Source organism: Lytechinus variegatus, chromosome 3, assembly GCF_018143015.1.
Source record: "Lytechinus variegatus isolate NC3 chromosome 3, Lvar_3.0, whole genome shotgun sequence".
NCBI lineage: Eukaryota > Metazoa > Echinodermata > Echinoidea > Temnopleuroida > Toxopneustidae > Lytechinus > Lytechinus variegatus.
In genome coordinates, this window is record NC_054742.1 from 65782319 (window position 1) to 65788395 (window position 6077).

The window sequence follows — 6077 nt, forward strand, 5'->3', positions numbered from 1 at the left end:
TTTCATGAACTAGGTCCATATACTTTTTCAGTTATCAAAAACGTAACCTTCGCCGCCGACGTCGGAAAAGCGGCGCCTATAGCATCGCTCTGCTATGCAAGCGAGACAAAAATGATGAAGTGGTTCGTACTACCAAGATTTTTCCAGTAAGATTTACGGTGGTAACAAAATTTTCGAAAAATGGGAAAACGTGCCTTGCATAATCTTCAACTCAAGACCAATGGGTGCCAAATTTCATGAGAATTGGTAAAAATAACGAAGTAGTTGTAACCACAAGATTTTTACCTTATTTTTTCTGGTGATATCATGGCAACATAATTTTCGGCAAAAAGATAAAACATCTTCACCTCAAGATCAATGTGTGCCAAATTTCATGAGAATTGTTTTTTTAAAAATAAACGTAGTTCAAAACACAAGATTTTTTTTCATCATGGCAACACAACTTTCGACAAATGGGGAGAAATGTGTCTTGCAACATCTTCACCTCAAGACCAATGTGTGCCAAATTTCATGAGAAGTGGTAAAAAATGAGAAAGTGGTTTGAACCACGAGATTTTTTAACCTATTTTCCCCTGTAGATTGTTACCATGGCATCACAATTTTTGACAAATGGGATCCACCGCAGGCCGATTCCTGTATATAGACTGTACCCCCTTCACACTTTGTTTGGTGTAGATATAATAATCATAGCCATTGATAACCAATGCCTTGAAAAAGACCATCACATCCATTCCACACCTCTTGACAGAGTCATCAATACACATACATAAAAGACCAGTATGACTAAGAGTTCAAAGTCTAGTCTTTAGTTTATTTACCTACAATTTATAACATCATATATGTACAGTACAAGCAATTGAATCACTAAAAAGAAGTACATTGCATGTATATATTGAAAATTATGGTTTGTACAATGTCAATAACATTTTTATAGCAACATTCATCTGCACTCTTCATAAATAATGATGATCTGATGATCAACAACCAGTCAGTCTAGATTTTAAGTAAACCATGATTGGCCAACTTTGTTAGAAAAATAGAGTGGAATTTGATTACCAAATCATATCAAGACCTGAATGAATGTAGATGCTGTTATCATCCAAATGTGCACTGAGATTTCAAGTAATGAGAACTAAAGGTGTATAAAAAGCAACTTATCTTTTGAACATGACCCCCCCCCCAAAAAAAAATAAAATAAAATAAATAATTAAATAAATAAAAAAATAAAAATAAAATAAATAAATAAAATGAAGAGGCAGTGGCAGTACATACCTATTTAACCCAAAGAGTCATTTAAAAACATGTAAGTTGTGTTGCTAGCTTTTGAAACTGTTTTGAAAAAAACTTCATCCTAATCATACCTATTTTTGTTTTAAAGATTAATTAAATGCACATAGTGTTAAGACCTAATAGCTTAGGGAAGATTAAAAAAGCATACACAACCTATGCTTCTATACACACACATTGTTAGATCTTGAATTGTAGAGGAGGAAGCTTTTTAATCAGAATCACCATCACAAGAACATCATAGAATTATTATCTTTAAAATAAAATAAAATATACAATGCCCAAAAACAAATTCATGCCAAGCATCGCTCACACCATGTTATCATCAACATTAACTTTATATCAATTCTAGGTGAAATTGGCCGAAAAGTATTGTGAAAAACAAAAGATTAAGACAGACATTCAATGCAATTAGATTCTGCATGGAAAGTAACATCAATATGGACTTTATGTGAATCGGAATAATCAACTCATTTCACGATTAGAAGGATTTTTTTTTATATAATTAAGTGAGCAGAAGGAATTTCATTTTATATGATTTACTGAATTATTCAACTAATGAATTAAATTATTCCTTTTAAAGGCAGAAGAAAGCTTACCCTTCTTTTATGTGAGGAAACAAATTCCCCACAGCATTGCATCATATAATATGACAAGATAAATAATAATATATTGATATTAAAAAAAAAACACTAAGCTCAAAATAAAGCAACATAAATGTTGCCAAAAGCCAGGGCTACACCAAAATCGAATTCTCCCAAATGAATTCAGTCTGATTCGGTCTGAATATGTCCGGATTCGGTGGATTCAGAACCTATTCGTTTTGTATACAGGGAGCTCACCAAATCAATTAGTGAGGATTCAGGAGTATTCTCTTCTCCCTGAATGCAAGAAAATTCGGGAGGGATTTGGGAACATTTGTGGAGGGATATGGCTTGTTTTGAAATATTCAAAACCGGCCAAGTTCCCTCCAAAATATTCCCGAATGCCGCCTCGACAAATTTCATTGGGGCCACATTCGGGATGTATTCGGATAGAATGCAGTTGGATTCTGGCATTTGGGCAATTCTGGGAAGTCAATTCTTGGCAATAGTGCTCTGATTCGGGACCCTGTTCTGGACCGATGGGCCTGTGATTGGGTCCAAAATTATTCGGGAGAATCTGGTTTGGTGTAACCCTAGCTTAATACACCGATAAGATGTAATAGGGATTCTTCCTATGTCAACAAGTCTACATCCACATAAAGTTTAAAGGGCATTAAAAAGGAGACCATCTCCGACTTGATTTCATCCAATATCAATTTCAGTCCATTCAACACAGCACAACAACAAAGAAAAAATCTGGGAATATTACATAAAACTTCAAACTCCATTGTGAAAGGTTTAAAACCAAAGGAATCAATTAAATTTTGAAGAGAATAAATCATTATCATGTTATTCAGTCAATAAGACTTCAATAAGACTTCATTAGTTGAATTTCTTTCAATGAATTCTGTGTTGCCTTTAGCTAATAGAATCAAGAATCCACAACAACTGAAGTTTCAATTTGCTTTTCATTATAATTAAAAAAAAGAAGAAGGGGGTATCTTTAAGGAGCAAATATCTTCCATCATACATTGTACAAATCAAATATCAAAGGTTCAAAATCTAAATGATAGAGAAAACCTAAATCTAAACTTTGACCATTGAAGTCATTGCTTAAATGAATAGAAAAGAAAAAAATATTCAAATGATTCTTTCCAAGTAAAAATTGGCTCCACTTTCCAAGTAAAAATTGGCTCCACTCTCATGTTATACTGGTGGTCCAACTCTCACATTATACTTTAACACACATGAGTGAAACAAAATATCAGACCTGCATGGTACAATGTATATTGCTGATGGCCGCTCAGGCAGATGCAATGTTTAGGATATATTTTGATGAATTCAAATCAGCTGCTATAAAGCAGGGTGTGCAGAAAAATCAATGCCAAAAGTAGAGAAAATGAAAAAAAAAATCTTTGCCAGATGATTGCACATGAATAAGAAAATGTTTGATCCCCTGGAGATTTCTATTTCATATTGCAATAAAGATTTATCAAATACACTGTAGGCTAAAGTAAGATCGAAACTTCTCAATTTTCTGCTATTCTGTTAAGGCTAAATGTGTCATTGAGGCAGAAAATGAAAGTAAAGGTTTTGATATGGAAAATGCATTTTTAGATCAAAGCAAACTGCGATATAGTCATGATTTTTTTTTTTTTACTTCACAATTTTCTGTTTTTCTGTCACAGCTAAAATATGTCATTGAGGCAGAAAGTGAAAGTACAGGTTTTGATATGGAAAAAGCATTTAGAATTTTTAGATCAAAACAACTGCTATATAGTCATGAAAAAAAAGAAAATTAAAGCTTCTCAATTTTCTACTTTTCTGTTAAGGCTATATGTGTTGTCAAGGCAGAAAATGAAAGTACAGATTTTGACAAGAAAGCAAAATGCTAGCTAGTCAAGAATGATCGGCCATGTAAATCATCAATGCGAATAAGCACATGTGGACAAGCGTTACATGTACATTATCTTAAAAAGAATGTCCTGCTTAATTTCCCTAATTACTGAGCAATCAATACTTGAAGTCCATGTTTCAGGGATTCGACCATAAACCATGTATTTAAAGACAATGTTATTACAATTATGGGGTTTAATTTGACTGATTTGGTGCCTTTAAACTCGACCTGAAAAAAAAATAGGAACTTCAATTAAATGAAACCAGACATATCTATGGAGAAGACAAATCATAGAATATCACCTACTAAAATATACTTTCGATATTCAACATAGTTTTACATAGATGAGATGGGGAATTTTAAATATATCTGATTCACAGCTAAGAAGAATCAGGATTATAGAAACACCCATTAAAATGTCATTTAAATGTTACTCAAGAGGAATTAATAATCCTCTTCAATTGAAGGGTTTTGATGTTTTGTTGTGCAGTTTATTTGCAGTTTGTAGTGGAATCACTTGGTCTACATGACATTTCTGTACCTTAATCCCATTTACTGCCCCCACCTAATGAAATAACCCAACAAAATAACTGGAATTCATCCATCAATATACCACCACAACAACGTGACATTTGCCAGGCAAGGAGAGAGTACGTCCCTGGATACTTAATGCGTTTCACTCATGTTTATGGAGAACTGTTGGCATTGATATGAATACAACAACTTCCTGGTTTTAAAAGGGTATCGAGGATGAGTTTGTCGAGTGGGTTAAGCATTCTCACTTTGGCACACTTCTGGTTTTTATACACTCTTATCCACTCTTACAGCAACGTGCAGCCAAACAATCTACTGCAAATCTGTGATTGCTTGAAAGACTTGTAATTGATTTATTGACCTAAAATTATTTTAAATTTGAATCCCAGGGCCTTCTACACCATCATGACAGATAGGAAACGAAAACTCTCAAGCTCATGGTATATTATGAACAGAGAGTTATAAAAGGTAGACATTAGTCATACTCCATAGAGCTCTCTGTTTTCGTTGTTTTCATTTCAAACCAATGGACACTGAGACGATATACACATGGGTCGGGGTCAGTGAAAAAGGCATGTTGTGGCCAATGAATTAAGATTGACATCAATTTTCCAGGAAAAATATGAGCCAAGAAGGACTGCAATTGAGTAATCCTTTTTTTTTAATTTTGAAAAAGATGAAATTGATTCAGTGTTACATGAATAAAAACCCCAAGGGTGCCACTTCCATTGACGAGTGGATACCATGCATGACCCCCCCAAAACACGTAAAAAGGATCTCTTTTTTTATGTACTCAACGTACAGAGGGTGTTAAAAATGCTAAAATAATGAAAAAAGGTATATATTTCGAGAGGAACGCTATGGTCCAATTTGCAAGGGTATAAAAAGACTGAAGTACTTTATTAAGGATCTACTTTTTGCACCAACACTGTGCCTAGGGTGCTGTGGGAGATGGGGCGGTCCTGGGAAACTTTCTCATATAAGTTGTTTGCTTCTCTGATGTAATTGTAACTCAGATGTGAATACACATACTGGAAAAGGGTTGCTGCTAATGCTGGGGCTGTACTTGTTTAGGGTGTCAAAGTACAGTAAGTCCAGGGTCCCGTTATGTTTCCAATACTTGTTAAAGGTAGGGTTTCACTCCAATACTTTTAAGGGGTGCATTTTCAGAACAGGGAAAATACTTGTTTAGGGTGCTTATCGAAACCCCTTGTTCACGCATGGTATCCACTCGTCAATGGAAGTGCCCCTCGCCCCCCTCGGGATAAAAACTTAACATCATACTCTGACTTGGGGGGTGTTGCAAGAAAATAATTGCAATTAATTGCAAATATTCTGTTGCAATTTTACAACTGATTGATCACTTTTAACTATAGCAAATCAGATTATGCTCCTTGTTTCAGGGAGCAGATTAGCAATCAATCGCAAATTTGCAATCAATTGCACGGCATATGCTTGATTTCGGGAACGAAAATAGACTTGCAATTGATCGCAAGTTTCTTGCAACGCCTCATTAGTCTGTGAGAAAAAAGAGCATGTGCACTTGATCATCCATGAGCAACTCCTGCAAAACATGGCCCCCAGGGAAAAATAAACAGCTTTACCTTTACTACCTTTCCCTGGAAAACAAAAACATCACGCACTTGGTAAACAAGGTCACATAAGTACGTGGAAGTTTCCTGTTATAGAGAGGGGGAAATGACCTCTAAAGTGGCCAAACAGACAAAATTGACTTTGATGGCAATGTCATACGTGTAGGATTTCCTCTTAATAAT